At 33.1% G+C, this 16945-nt stretch overlaps 1 long non-coding RNA gene and 1 pseudogene across 1 annotated transcript; both read right to left on the bottom strand.

Moving 5' to 3' along the window:
* Nucleotides 1–681: 681 nt before the first annotated feature.
* LOC132605383 (uncharacterized) lies at nucleotides 682–2442 on the bottom strand. Its single transcript, XR_009569166.1, has 2 exons — nucleotides 2086–2442; nucleotides 682–1370 (listed from the first exon to the last, which is right to left on the bottom strand). It is a non-coding gene; the product is annotated as an uncharacterized LOC132605383 (long non-coding RNA).
* A 5781-nt stretch (nucleotides 2443–8223) lies between these two features.
* Nucleotides 8224–14253, bottom strand: LOC132607037 (probable disease resistance protein At1g61310; annotated as a pseudogene).
* Between the last annotated feature and the right edge of the window lie 2692 nt (nucleotides 14254–16945).

The raw sequence follows: 16945 nt of genomic DNA, 5'->3' as shown, positions 1-16945 counted from the left end.
AGATAGTACTTTTCCAATTTTGTGAAAGGGAGAGGACTTTGTATAGGCTTCGATTAAACATGGATGGATGAGGACACAAAAAAATGGCTGATAGTACTCATATTTTGAGAAAGATGGTGATGGCAAATAAGTTTCTTTTTGATAATCGAGAAATTCTCGAGGAGCAGCGGCACACAATTCGAAATTCAAAGAATAATAGACCTATTTTTCTCTATCCTTCTTCACTTACATACCAGGCATTTGTTTATAATAGGATTCGAACTTGTAACATATGCCAAATCACACATCACGTGCTATGCTCTTACTACTGGACCAAAATTTAGGGCAAATTTTCTCTCTGAACTCCCATTAATGTTTGATATTAAGGTTCCTCCCAAACAAAAGTTGGGCTGATATCAACTGGAAAGTGAAAGTGAAGTGAAAGCCGGCCCAAAGCAGGATGCAAAGACGTTTAAGTCCAGTTTCAATCTGGATGGCAAAGTCAAGTTCAATCGTCGAAAGTGAGATCTCTTTTAGTCCGGTCTTGTTTTCTCTTTTGAGTCATGAGGTTCTTAAGACATCAACTGCGGATATATCATATATAGGTAACTCACATATCATATTACTTAAGAAAGAAGTACTGTTTTTCACTTCTGTTTTTAACTATGTACTGCATAAGGAAAATTCAAGAACAGCTTCACATCAACAAGTAGAGGCCTACATTGCAATTCATATATTACAATTTCCGCATAACTTGTATACGAACCAAACAACCCCTAATAGGATAACCAAAGGAAAATAGGAAACAAAAGGACAATTTAAGCACACAACAGTAATAGCGCCTCACTTGCCACTTTTCAGTTCTGTTTTTGAAAAATAACCATTGCCATGAAATTTCAAATTTCACACGTGAAATTCCATGACAATGTCTTGAAGTTTTATTTGTGAAATTTAAAACTCCGTGAATTTGATTATTTTTCAACAACAACTGAAACGTGACTATTTGTGAATTTTACCTCACAAGCACCTGCGACAAAATAAAATATCATACTACTTCTAATATGTTTGGGTGGGGTTTGGTGGGGATGGGGGAGGGGGGGGGGGGGGCGGTGGGCATGCATCACCGCTTTTTTGCTACTAGTTTCACTGATAATAAAGAGTAAGCATATTGTACTTGACTAACGTTAGACCAAGTATACTTATTATGATCTTTAACAAACAAGATTCCTAGTTAATTTGTTTTGACCATTGAATTATCTTCTTGGAGCTTTGTGTTACTCCTCTCCTCTGTCATCGGAGTCTCTTTCTTGTCTTTGTAATTATTGTTCTGTGGCGGTTTATTTTTTAGGGGTGGCCTTGGTGGTGGCCTCCTTGTTGTATTTATGCATCTCCTGCAAATTAAACACAAAAGAGCCAACGAATTCAAGAAGAAATATTATCAATTAGAAATATATCACATGAGTGTAAATGAGTTACTGTCCAAATTTACTCCTCTAGTATATACGAAATATTTTTGTTGTGCTTTGAGATTATTCGCACCCTTATCGTTAACAAATTGCCTGCGTTAAAATTATGGAGCTTCAAACATGAATTCTACTTGTTCAAATCCTTCAGGGAAAAGGGTATCCAAGGATATGACCTAGTTATCAATGAAATGGATTGAGAACTATGGGGTTTTAGATTCTAGTTTCATCGGAAGCAAAAATACTAGCTAGGTTGACAAAGTTACTCAGTATCTGTGTTGGTGGGAGGTAACAGGTACTCCGTCAAATTAATCGAGGTGCGTGCAAGCTGGACCGGACACCGTGATTATTCAAAAAAAGAAATTAAGAGAAAAGTCCAAATTTACCTCTCTATTTTTGACTGATGGTTTGAGTTATCCTTCATTATACTTCATTATTCGAGCTCCATTAAGGTTAAAGGCAAATATGAAACAAGTTTCCAACAACAAGAGTATGAATGACCCCGGTAGTCTAACAGAGGTGAATTCAGATATTTAGTACAGTATAGGAATACTCACGAATTTTCCTTTTAAAAAGATAATATAATCTTGCATATTTGCATGCATTTTTGAAAGAAAAAAAAACTAGGATGTTAATTACTCACATGGCTATTATTGTCTTGATCAGTAGACCTGGCTTGAAGCTGGGAAATATTAGCATGGTTTTGGGCACTAAGCTACATGAAAAAGCCATTGGCAAAGAAATTGAAGTATCTAGCTAGTCTTATTGGGGTGTTCTTTATAAGGCAAGAAGTGATATATAAAGAGCAATATTTCACACTGTACAGGGCAGTCATTGACCAAAAAAAAAAAAAAGAACAAAGAAAAATTATAAAGAAAGACTCTACTTTTATGAAAGAGACATTAGTCTTTAGTGGCTTTCATTTTGGAAAGAGTCTAATTTTGCGCACTGATAATGTATAAGCTTCTTTTATAATTGTCGACAATTATGGATAAGCATGTTTCCGATTTTCCTTATCTATTGGTTGCCTTTCTTTTCTTTCGTTTTTTTCCCCTAATAATTTTGGTCCCATGCAGTCCCCTCCCCGCAACAATCAAATATCTGGCTTATATGAAAACAACTAGACGGCCTATGCCCGTGTTGCGTACGGGCCCAACATTTTAGATTATAATATATCTTTGTATGTGTAGTTGTGTTTAGATAGTGATAATATATATATATATACTATGTTCAAAACATGATTAATATAACATTGTAGTTTGTGCTTCGTATCTAAAACTTTATTATATTAGTGTTTGCTACGAATACAAAATCGGCAAAAATTTATTAATATTTTTTAAAAGAGAAGACTTGTTTAAAAGGAAACTATTTTCCCCTCTTTCAGATAAAACAATAGCAATATTTAAGCATCAGTTGATACTTTCAATTTTAATTCGATTAATTTAAAGATGTAAAATACTTATTATTTTTTTTATCAAATTTTGATTTGGATAATTCTAATTCAAAGTATTAAATTAATTTTACATGTTTAAAACGAAACAAAGTAGAAATTGATTTTCTATTTAAACAAAGAAATACTATTTTTAAATTTTTGGTAAATATTCTCGGTTTAGCTCATTTTAGTTGTCATGTTGTCTTTTGCATGGTTTTTTAAGAAAACGTCGATTAGAATTATAATTTGACTAATTTACCTTATTCATTATTTGATCACCATTTGATATTTTTTTTTACGACATGAATCTCTTTTCACATTTATTAGAGTAACAATAAAAATGAAAAAGTAATTAAATTCTATCTTATTTTAAAATATAAATATTTTAAGTATATTTATTTTAGTAAACAGAATAAATAAATGACATGGCGGAATAACAAACCATACAATTTTTTTTTTATATTAGTCTGAGATCTAATCTAAATATTAAACTGTTGTATTTGCTCCCACTAATGGATTGATACGCATGTGGCAATGAATCTATCATTATTGACTTAATGGGATACTTTGGAAATTACATGAATATTGTTTGATTTTTTAATATGGATTGCACTTTTCATTTTAGACATTATTAATTTGCACTATTTTTATGCATATATATATACTATGTTCAAAACACGATTAATATAACATTGTAGTTTGTACTCCGTAACTAAAACTTTAGTATATTAGTGTTTACTACGAATACAAAGTCTGCACTTTTTTTTTTTACATTATTTTTTTTATATGGGGTTCACTTTTTTTTTTTTTGATATTGCTTGATTTTGTTAATATGGGGTGCACTTTTTTTTTACAGTGAGTTTGGAGATGGTGGGTTCCACTTTTTTATTTATTTTTTTATTTTTTTATATTGCTTGATGTTGTTTAGTATGAGGTCCACCCTTTATGGGGTGCACTTTTTTTTTGTTGGACATTATTAGTTTGTACTATTTTTATGCATATAATATATATATATATATATATATATATATATATACACATATACTATATTCAAAACACGATTAATATAACATTGTAGTTTGTGCTCTGTATCTAAACCTTTATTATATTAGTGTTTGCTACGAATACAAAACCAGCACTTTTTTTTTTTTAAACATTATATTTTTTTTAATATGGGGTTCACTTTTTTTATTTTTTTTATTTTTTATATCGCTTGATTTTGATAATATAGGGTCCACTTTTTTTTCCCATGAGTTTGGAGATGGTGAGTTTCACTTTTTTTTCTTCCCTTTTTTTTATTGCTCGGTGTTATTTAGTATGGGGCCCACCCTTTTTTTTTAAGGGACAACGGACACGAAGCATGAGTCTAAACCCATGCTTTATATAGTTTTTTTTTTTTTTAATTTTATATTGCTTGATGTTGTTTAGTATGGGGCCCACCTTTTTAGACATTATAAGTTTGCACTATTTTTATGTATATATATATATATACACTATGTTCAAAACACGATTGATATAACATTGTAATTTGTGCTCCGTATCTAAAACTTTATTATATTAGTGTTTGTTATGAATACAAAGTCTGTACTTTTTTTTGACATTGTGTATTTTTTTAATATGGGATTCACTTTTTTTTTATATATATATATATATTGCTTGATTTTGTCAATATGGGATAGTATGTTCAAAACACGATTAATATAATATTGTAGTTTGTGCTTCGTATTTAAAACTTTATTATATTAGTGTTTGCTAATATGGGCCCCACAATTTTTTTTTATTAAATTGGAACGGATATATATATATTTGAATTATGGGGCCCACAATTGTTTTTTGGCACTTTATTTTTTTTTTACATTGTTTGTTTTTTTAATATGGGATTCAATATTTTTAATATATTGCTTGATTTTGTCAATATGGGATACTATGTTCAAAACACGATTAATATAACATTGTAGTTTTTGCTCCGTATTTAAAACTTTATTATATTAGTGTATGCTACGAATACGCACATGACAATGAATCTATCATTATTGACTTAATGGGATACTTTGGAAATTACATGAATATTGTTTGATTTTTTAATATGGGTTGCAATTTTTTTGTGGACATTATTAATTTGCACTATATTTTTTAACATTAGTTGTTGTTTAATATATATGGGGTCCACATTTTTTTTAATTAAATTGGAACGAATATATATATATTAGAATTAAGGGGCCCACAATTTTTTCACAATTTTTTTGTTTTATTAAATTGAAATATATATATATATATATATATATAGAACTCATAATTTTTTTTAATATTTATTATTATTTAATATACATGGGATCCACAATTTTAATTAAATTGAAACCGGACGACAAGAAAGTAGCCCCAACCGGCCTTTCTAAAGTAGCCCCAACCAGCCTTTCAATATAATAGAAAAGACAATACAATTGCGGCATTTGGTCAATTACGAGAAAGTGTCTTTTTTTCTTTTTCTAAAAAAGGCACCTGTTTGTTTCCTGGAAACAGTGGGTTCGATTGTTCTAGTTCTAATTTTTCATTTTTTGGTAAACATCCCATCCAAACACTTCTTTTTCAAATGAAACAAATCATCTAAATCCAAATTACTCAAAAAAATGTATTTCTAAAAACTTCTCCAAAAATGCCCTTTAAAACCTGTCAAAACAACATAGAATGCAATATGATATGCATGAGAAATAGATCTACATATTAGATGCTAGATATATTGAAAGAAGAATTTAGAACCAGAGATGGATTTAGAATTTGAAGTTTATAGAATTTTACAGTGGCCTCAAGTTAATTTACAATAATAATTGCGTTTACAGTCAACTATATACATTTATGAATATAGATACAAGGTCTCTTGAAAATGCTACTAGATTCACGTGAATCCCTAGGTTACAATGTAGAATAACCTCTACTTGTTACCTCCATCCGCAGAGATATCAGGTGATGTTGGAGCTAACTTGCACACACCACTTATTACCTTCCTAGCTTTGGATTCATAGACAACACTAGCTTCTGCCATCACTAGATAGTTTCTTGTTTCCTGGGAGCAGAGATTGAGAAAGAACAGAGATGAGTAGCAAGTACATTACTTGAGAAACAATCGTTGCTCCTAAACGCACACGCAAACGTACGTGGTCGTACAAGTAATATAGTGATATTAGAAATTGAATGTCAAACCCACAGAGACTTATGATTAACTGCCAACTAAATTAAACTAATGCTAATTATCTAAACAAGAGATGAAATCTGAATGTTATGATTATAAACTAATTAAAATATAAAGTAAACTACTAATGAACTTCAACCAAGAGAGTGCGGGTTTTTATGCTATCAATGAGATGAATGTTCCAGGGTTGCGGTTGGTTCATCAATCCTATTGAGTTCTCGAACTATTTCCCTTTAATCCAAATTATCGACGATTGCTAATTAGCTGGATTATTAACTCTCGTAGTGGTCTCCCAAACCACTACTCGCCTATTCAAAACAGTTCGCCGCCTATATTCCTATGATATTGATCTGTTAAGAAAGCAATTTGTTTACGGTATTTAATTAAACGAGACGCCGACGTATATTCCTATCCTAACCATAAATCCTAGCCACAAATCCTAACCCAACTGTAGGGATAATCAGATCATGCTCTCTTTAATCCTTCTCTAATCTAACATCTTTCCCAAGTATACATATTTGATAGTCGATATAACTTGACTGTTGACCAAACAATCAAACAATTATGCACATGAATTAAAGAAACAATAAAAATCAGTAACTCGTAATAAGATAAGAAATAATCCTCAAACGTCAATATTCATGATTTACCACAATCCTAGAACGAGAAATTTAGCTCCACATAGACATGGAGAAAATACAACAAATCATCCAAAGGAAAATATAAAAACTAATGGTATTGAGAATAGAAGGTAAAACCGATAAACTCTCGCCTCCATGGCGGCTCCTAGCTCTTCCTAGGTCACAAGTTCTGAACTCGTGGTGATAAATTGTCTAAAGTTATGTAAAAATTGTGTCTTATGAACTATTTCTATGTGTAGGAAAAAATCCAAATGAAACAACTGAGTCCAAAAAGAATTAGGAATATTTTTGGGCAACTTACATAAATGATTACATTTTGAGGGTTTTTTTTAGGCATAGCTATATTTTAACTAATTAGATTTCGTAGCTACAGTAGGTTGTATTAGTGCGCTACAGTAGATCGTATTCAAAATTCAAATTGTATTCAAAATTCGGCTAAGTCAGATTTCGCTGTATTCAAGTTCTGATTTCGTTGTATTCAAGTCAGATGTATTCAATTAAGTTGTATTCAAGTCAAATATATTCAACTCAACTGTATTCATTTATAGCTACTTTTACACTGTATTCACTTTATTATATTTAAAATCGGATGTATACAAAAATAATAAAAAAATCCTTCAAAATACACCCCCAAAACACTGAATTTTGCACTAAAAATTAACAAATACACTCAGACACTTTTTACAGGAAATAAAATACACCCCAAAAAGAAATAAAATACAATCAAATTTGAGATGTAAGAAATAAAATACACTTCAAATTCACTGTATTCATTTGCATACAAAAAGATCTCCTTTGAATAAACTCAAATACTGAATACAGGTAATAAAATACACCCCAAAAAGAAATAAAATACATTGTATTTTCCGATCAGATCTGAAAAATACAGTGTATTTTTCGGTCGCCGGAGATTAGAGAGACGGGGGTGGCTCAGATCCAAACTAGTCTAGAGTGGTATTCTACTGTTCTCACTAAAATGTATGTTTTTTCCTTACTTTCTGTTGAATCTTGGAAACATAGAATGGTCCACTCTGACTCTCTTCCGTCTGAATCTTGGAACCATCGGTGGTGGCTCAGATCCACTCTGACTCTCTTCCGTCTCGATTATTATTATAAAAATTACAGTACCAGAAAATCGTTAATCTATTGACACTATTCAACCCTCCAACCACAGAGAACAAACCGTTATAGAGAGAAAGTAGAAGATAGAGAGAGAGAGGAGGGTGGCCGGAGCTCCGGCGGCGATCTGACTAAGAGCAGAAGTAGTCAATTTTTTTTTTATAAATAACAATAATGAAATATTTTATTTTAAATATATATGTAGCTATTAATTGTATTTAACATATTACTCTTAGCTATAAAATGTAATTTATCTAAACTATAGCTACTAAATATGAATATGTAAGAGTATTAGTTATGCCACGTAGATTTCCCAATAGTTTTTGTCCGTAAATAAGCTTCTCGCGTCGCGAAGCTGAGAGCGAGCAACAATCTTGCTTCCGATTCGCTCGGCGAGCTGCTCACCCAGGTACGAATTGTCTTTCTTTCATTTCCAACATCCAATTCATTCTTTCAATTTCAAGTTTTCAACATATAATGCTTTCCACGGGGACAAAAAACACTCCATTCTTCAATCCATTCCACGCATGTAGTTCTTCCTTTATTTTCTTATTTTGCAATAGTTTGTTTTGCTTTCGTTTAATTGAACCAATCATTGGCTCAATCATGATGTCCCTTTCTTGTCTCCTCTCCTTTTCTCTTTTCTTTTCCTACTTTTATTCAATTTTGCTCCAAATCTCTTCATTTTCGTGACGGCGTAGTTCTCACGTAAAATACCTAAATTCAACAATAACACACATTTTAGCTCGATATTGAAAAATCAATATTAGTTAGTTGTATTTAATGCATTTTACTCTAAAAAAAGGTAGAAACATGGATAAAACACGGCGGTTAGATGTATAAATACACCTAACATCATCAATCACGAGGACATGTTGATGCCTTAGATTTCTAATTGAAAATATTTGGGCAAGTAAAAGAAAGTTGCTTCAAGTGACAAATAGAAACAACTATATGAATATTACTTACTCCCTCTGTCCCAATTTACGTGACACAATTTCCTTTTTGGTCTGTCCCAAAAAGAATATCACATTTCTATATTTAGAGAAAATTTAACTTTATGAGATTATTTACAACCATATATTTATATAAGACTTGTTTTGGACTACACATTTCAAATGTCTTTCCTTCTTTCTTAAACCCTTTGTCAAGTCAAATGATGTCACATTGAGACGTAGGGAGTACTATTTAATAGTTAAAAAGGAAAGAACAGGGGTGTATTAATGCTTGAGACAGAATATGGTTAGTTATACAATGGCACAAGGCAGAACCTTCTTAGAATTGAACCTCTGTTGTCTCGCCTTATTGAGATCATTTTTCACCTCAGCATCTCTAATCAACTCTTCTACAGTCATCCATTCCATATATATGCGGTGTATTCACAAATCGCAGGGCAAACTTCTTCATTTTGGGCAGCTTTTAATCTCCACTTCTCTGAGAAATGGAAATTCCAGAGCATGCTTGGTCAGAAAGAAATGTCCTAGCTTTCGTAGCCTGAAAAGCTTCAGTCATTTCTTCTCCTTCTTCTGTGATCACTTCTTCCATTGATTGGCAGGCTTCTATCTTTAGAATTCGCAGATTCAGAACACCTCTGGCCACTGATGGAGACATCAAGTTTCTCAATTTGGGACAGTATGATACTGTTAAATTTTCAAGTTGGCGGAAGCGGTGGCGGATTCAGGATTTTCACTCAGAGTGTTCGGAAAAATAACTGGACCACTTGACCTAGCCTTTTGCATTTATTCAGGATGTTCAAAAGTTAATATATGTACATGAACACAAAAAATTTACCTTAAATATACACTGTAATTTTTTGCTCAGGGTGTTCGGGTGAACACCCTGGGCCATGACTAAATCCGCCCATGGGCGGAAGTAGCCAGTTGGATGATGGTGAGAGCATAAAGCAGTTATGCTGTAAGCCCTATGGATATGTAGTTGTTCCAGGCTGGGACAAGAAACCTGCAAATGTTGAAGTTAATGATTATGTGTGAATTGCTCGAAAATACAAATGATTGGAATGCCAAATTTTTGGCAATTATATGACACACTACCATGGGCGGAGCCACCTTAGGCGAAGGGTGGTCAGTTGCACATCATTCGGCGAAAAGTTATGCGGTATATATAGGTTAAATGTTAACTATTATATGTATATATTTAATTTTGCACACTTTTAACACAAGTGAGAATCAAATTTGGCGATTTGCACACCCTTCGCCAAATTTCTGGCTCTGCCACTGCACGCTATTGGCATGTATGTGCTTTGCCATTTTATAAATTCCACATTAGGCTTTTTTTTTTTTTTTAAATCACAATGTTTAAATTTTGACTATCCATGTTTTAAAAAAACGAAAGACAACTAAAAAAGGAAGAAGAATGAATTGCAATACACAAGTAGTTGAATTTTAGAAAATTCCCAAATATTAACAAACTGTAGTTGAGGATTTTCTTGAATTGGACAACTTCTATGCTATATATATATATATATATATTTATATATTTGTTTCATTTAAATGTTTTTAATTATCTTTTGTTTTTCTACAACTGATAACAGTATTTGCTTTTTTGAAGACCATCACGTTGTTGCAAGACTAAAATGGATTGTGGAAAATTAAGAGAAAGAGAGGAGCTCTCTCTAACTGCGCATTTTAAAAAAAAATGAGTGAAAAGTTTTCCCCTTCAAGCTTTGCTTAAAAAATTAAATTCACCCTCCAATTTTGACCAACAAACATTCTCCCTCTCCTATCTCACTAGAATTTTTTTAATATCTAGTTTATCCTGTATTGTCAAACTTTGTCTATTTTTACTTTTTTTTAATATCATGATATTTGTTCTTTTTTTAAAATTTATAGTAATTAAAATAATAAAAGAGTGAGTAGAATAAAAAATATTGCTAGTATAAATAATTTTATTAATAACAATCAAATTTCAATAATTTATTCGTACAATTGAGAATAGAAGAGAGTGAGAACTCTAGAATAAATATCCTATGCACTTAATAAAATAAATAATTATTAAAAATAGAGATATATGTCAATAGAAAATTCCTACGAAGTACTCTATTTATACTATAAATGAATTTCAAATTACGAGTTAAAAAATATTTTAATAATGATAATCAAAACACAAAAATCAATACACATAGAGAACAAAGAGAGAGAGAGAGAGAGGAGCAAGTAACATTACAGTAATAGTTTACCATGAAAATAAGGAAATATATAAAATTCCTCCCAAATTTGTCCCCAAAACTTACTTTAGCACTGTAACGTTAGTGCGTTTAAGTAACCCAAAACAACTTTCGAATGAATTTTATTCAACCCTTATTGCCCAAACCATGTCAAAGCTGGGTGTTGTTGAGCCATTATTGAGGTTTTTTTTTTTTTTTTTTTATTTGTTTTATATTTTTTAATCATTTGTTCCAAACTTTAAAAAATAATTAAAAAATAAACAAAATCCGACTTATTCCTACCCCAAATTTTCTCGAATTTCGATACCTTCGCCAGATCTTCTTCTTCGTTCTTCCCAATCATATACTCTTCTCCCTCTCTCCGAGCTGTTGTAGAAAACCCTCAACAGCTCACTGCCAAGTTCAAAATCTAACTCCCATCCTTTTTCTCATTTCTATAGCCTTACTTCATCTTCTCATCAACAATGACAATTACTTGAGGTGTAATACTTATTAATGCTACTACCACTTTTCCTTTGTAGATGAGGACAATCGATTACCATCAGCCTTTCGAGTTTGGGAAACGGAATATTATTCTGACAGTGGATATTCAATAAATGTGTCAATGAATCACAATCAGCCAGACAGAGATCTTTCACGTTATGAAATCTATCGTGCAGCAACTCGGTCAGCACATTCTTGGAGCCATTTCCGATTGAACATACAAGTTCGCTCTTCCTCAACAGGCAGCAGACCCAATCACCCAATGGGGTGGTCTTAGTGATGTTAAGAATGATAATCCTGTTGTAATTATCCATGAGTGAACTCTTGACGTATATATCACCTCGTTCCCCCACTTTTAGAGCATACCGTGTCAACTTGGAGGAAAGGCCCAAGTTATTGTAAATCACATCTTTGGAACATAAGATTAATGCCAGTGCGGTTAATCTTGATAAGGATTCCAGCTCCCTCAAGGAAGAGTAACTACAATGTTTCACTTTCATCATATATAGTTCCTCCAATCGAACTAGTCTTGATAAGAGTCCTAGTGAAATCCTTTCAAGTACTTCATACTCACTCCACATAATTAGATTGGTCAATTTTCCTATCTCCACCGGCAGTTCCTTTAACTTAGAATCTCTCATGTTGAGAATTTTCAAATTGACAAGTTCGCCAATAAAGGATATGTCATTCAACTTTAACTCATTCAGAAATAGCGTCCTCAAATTTGATAATGATCGAAGTGATGCTGGAAAAGATGGAATGGATATCCAATGTCCCCTCATGCTTAAGACATTGAGTTTACTCATTCCAACAGAGAAATCATCCAGCAATTTGAATGGCTTTTGAGAGGGTTTTAATATTAGAAACTCAAGTCCTGGGCAAAGTATTGGTTTAGGAATCTCATCAAATTTTTCTACAACAATGGACATGTGGTTGTATGGCTCATAAGAAGTTCTTCTTGGGAAAGCTTCCGAGTTCACATCATGACTTACCATAAAGACATGCTTTCCCTCAGACGCAATATGTATAGCCACATCACGGACCACATCATGGATTTTGACATGATCTTCGTCTGAACCTTGGAATAACAAGAAACGATCTCTCAATGTTTCTAACAGATGAGACACCCTCTTTCTTGCTTCTTCTAAATTTTCAATTTCTAAAAAGATGCTAAGCACAATTCCATATCTAAGTAATTGTTCATGCCAGATATCACTATCTTCCTCGAACAAGGAACAAAGCAAAAAGAGGTACCTGATTTCATCACTTTCCAAGTAATCATAGCTTAGCTGAGAGATTGATACACATTTTAATCACTCCTGGGATATTTTTGGTGTTGATCTCTGTAATTGTACAAGGGCATCCTCCCATGAGACTTGCTTTTATGCTTTAGTGCTCCTGCAATTGTAATAATTGCAAGTGGCAGCCCCTTGCATTCAATGGCAACGTATTTTGCTGTACGATTAAGAGAAGGAGCATCAACAGAATTACCAGCTATCTGCCTAAAAAGGATCCATGCCTCTTCTTCAGATAAGTTTCCAACTTCCATGATCTTCTGATCGTCCATAGCTTCACAAACATCTCGGAGGCGCGTTGTCAATATTACTTTGCACCGATGGTTGTGGTTGCTACCACTGGGAATCCCAAGTTTCTTTAGATCAAGTGTCTCCCAAACATCATCAAATATTACGAGGACACTCTCCTCACCCGTTAACCTTGAACGCAGCCGATCTCCACGACTCAATAGATTGTCCCCTTCTAATGTCAGCCTGACTTCTCTTGCGATCTCACCCTGATTTTTTTTAAAGTCTAGTTGTTGACTGACAATTACCCATGACAACCTTGTTAAACAGCCTTTTTTTTCCGCCCTTTATCCGATTTTCTCAGCCAATGTCGTCTTACCGACACCACCCATACCACATATCCCAATAATAGTGACCCCCTCATCTCTCAAAGCTGCAATGACCTCTTCCTCTTTCAATTTTCTGGAGTCAAACTCCTCACCACTGTCACTAGGTATAGCTTCAATTTCAACTGCAGATGGTTAAGGATAGGAGAATTTATCATAATCTTTGCTTTCAGTTTGAAGTTTAATCACATCCAGTGAAATTTCCTTAGATCACTTGCTCCGCAAGTAACGTGACTTCAAGTTTGGACACAAACCATAGAAACAATCCCGTTCAACCTCAGCAAGTATACTCTCCGCATCTACAATTCTCGCATCAGCCCTATCTATCTACAATTCTCGCATCAGCCCTATCTAACCAATCTCTGACGTGGGGTGAAATGGCATGTAAGTTTCTCCGTTCAGCCTCTTCTCTTCGCTTCAACCCACTTACAATATTCTTCAGCCTCTGAGATTCAGTTTTCAGAGATGTGATATTGTCGTCGTGGTAAGACAAATACCCAATTTCTTGCATAACTGGCTGGAACAAAAATCCTGCGACTTTTCCCACAGCATTAGATAAGATATCCATATCTACTTAATTTGACTAGATTTCGTAGTTACAAGAAAGCAAAGGTAGGATGAAATTGAAAGCTCAGAAAAGGAACAAGGAGAATATGGTTCCAGTAGGATTTAGGAATAAGTAGAAAATAGTTTGTGAGTGATTGTAGTTTTCTTTGTTGAAAGGCAATCTGAAACAGAGGATTAGATAGTATGAAAAATAGGATAAGGGAAAGGTTTGGATTTTAAGTTGACTGAAAACTATAGCAGCCCACTTGGTTCATCCGGCTAAATATTGCACAGCTCCGAAATATTATTACTCACTCACCCACCCCCCAACATGGGCCAGTCACCTCTTAATTATTTGAAAGTCATCCATCCACCCATGAAATGATAAGGGAAAATATCACAGACTTGCCAACATTTCTGTGTTTCCCTCCATTTTTGCCCTTCTCTTTTAGCAGAGGTAAATAACAATATTACTTAGAGCTTACACATACTATTACCAGTAATCAATAAAAAGATGAAAGAAATGTTTGGCTTTTAACAGTGACCTCCCTTATGGTGTGCAATATTAAGTTCCACTTCCTTGTATTTTGATTTCTTCTCTTCTCTTTTAGCAGTTGGTAAATGATAAAGTATTGGGCCAGTCCAAAATGACTCTCATACACATACTAATACTAGTAACCAAAGGAAAAAATGAGAGAATTGTTTAGTTTTTACCACTGACCTCCCACATGGTGTGTAAGATTAAGCTTAACTTCCTTGTATTTTCATTTGTTTGTAACATTTGTTATGGTCCATTTTTTATGTTTGAGTTTCTTTAATCGTCTGTAGAGAAAAATATTGATCTCTGAACTGTTTTACACATAAAAAGATTGTTCTTAAAATTTAAGACACAGTCCTTTAATCCACAAAATTTGCCAAGTTTCAAATTAGTTCCATGCTCGACTCATGATTAAGCAGAGAAGAGTGGATTTCTCCCATGAAAGCGGTAATGATGATTCTTTTAATTTAAGAACAAATAACAGGAAAAAAAAAAAATCCTAAGTTCTAACTAATTTTACAGCAAAGAAGAAAGAAAGATTGCATACACCAATAAACTTAATGCAACACAATAAGCTAGAGGGTGAATAATTTCAGAACAAATTGTCCTTTGTGCTACCTTACTAACTGAAATATCCTCTATCCGTCCCATTTTATATGACATCTTTCCTTTTTAGTCAGTTTAAAAAAGAATGACATATTTCTATATTTAGAAATGATTTAACTTAAAAATTCTCCTTTTACCCCTAATAAAATGATTTACAACCACACAAACATCCAAAACTTGTTTTAGACCACAAGTTCTAAAAGTTTTTCCATGTTTATTAAACTCCATGTCAAGTCAAACTCCTTCGTATAAAATGAGACGGAGGGAGTAGAAATAATGTCACAATCTTCTTCTCCTGTCAGAATATTAGATTCAACAATTGCTTCAGGGTGAATACAAGATCTAAAACAGAGGATTACAAGAGTGTGAATGGAAAAGGGAAAGGAATAGACTTCAAGTTGACTGAAAAATCTATAATATCTCACTTGGTTCATCTAGAAAACAATTGCATGGCTCTACTACACTTGGGCCCAGTCACCTCTTAATTCTTTGAAAGCGATGAAAATAATCAAATATCATACACTTGCTGACTTTTCTGTACTTCTCATCCTCTTTTTTACCCACGTTCTTCCCCTCTTTTAGCAGTTGGTATATTATAAATTAGGGAAAATACTAATACCAGTAAATGAAAGAAATGTTTGGCTTTTAACACTGACTTCCCTGTGGTGTGCAATATTAAGCTTAACTTCCTTGTATTTGGATTTGTTTGCAACATTAATTTTGTTATTTTTGGATAATTATCTTACGGAGGACTCGTTGTTTGCTATTACTACTTGTTGTCGCTTCTACTTTAGTTTTCGTACTATCCTGACATTGTTGCTGCTTATGTTTTGTATTGTCGTATTTCTTCTTTAATTGAGCCGAGGGTCTATCGAAAACATTCTCTCTACCTATTAAAGTAGAGGTAAGGTCTGCATACACTTTACCTTCCATAGCTCCACTTATGAGATTACACTACATATGTTGTTGTTGTTGTAATATATTTATAATATTTCAAAACAAATTGTCCACTGTGCTATCTTAATAATTGAAATATAGAAATAATTTCACAATCTTATTCTCTTGTCAGAATATTAGATTCAAGAATTGCTTTACATTCAAAGTAAGAGAATATACAAGCAAAGCACCCTATTATTCAGGTGTTGAATATCAAAAGTAATAAGAGAATAGAAAGAGGGGAGGCCTTGAACATGACCTGGTAAAATGTGGTTGCATTTGAAGACCTACAAAGCGACGATGGAGCTAAACTAGTTACTATATTAATCTCTCTGAGTTTGCATGCAAGAATATCCGAACAAAATCCTCTACACAAACTGAATCAGTTGAATTTTGTACAAGATTGACAGCTACACATTGAATTCTTGAAGATTAAATGGAATCGAGTGGACCGAATCACAAAATAGAACTATAAATTTTCTCAAATTCTCCCCCTATGCCAAAATCCCTTCTATATTTTCCTCTCATAGTGTGCGTCTATGTAACTGAGGACATGACCTTAGATAGGAAGGTGTGGAGGTCAGGGATTAAGGTAGATGGTTAGTAGGTAATAAAGTGTTATCGTACTTGTAGTCGTATGCTTTAGGGTAGTTGTGTAGCTTTTTTCGCTAATGTGTATTGATATCTATTACTCCCTCTGTCTCAATTTATGTGATATACATTTCTTTTTAGTCTATCTAAAAAAGAATGATATATTCTTATATTTAGAAATAATTTAACTTGAAACTTTCCCTTTTACCCTTAATGAAATGATTTACAGCTACACAAATACCTATGACTTGTTTTAGACCATAAGTATCAAAAGTCTTCCTTACTTTCTTAAACTCCGTTCCAAGTCAAACTATATCATATAAATTGAGAC

This window comes from Lycium barbarum, chromosome 8 (genome assembly GCF_019175385.1).
Source record: "Lycium barbarum isolate Lr01 chromosome 8, ASM1917538v2, whole genome shotgun sequence".
Lineage (NCBI taxonomy): Eukaryota > Viridiplantae > Streptophyta > Magnoliopsida > Solanales > Solanaceae > Lycium > Lycium barbarum.
This window is presented reverse-complemented; position numbering and strand designations above follow the sequence as displayed.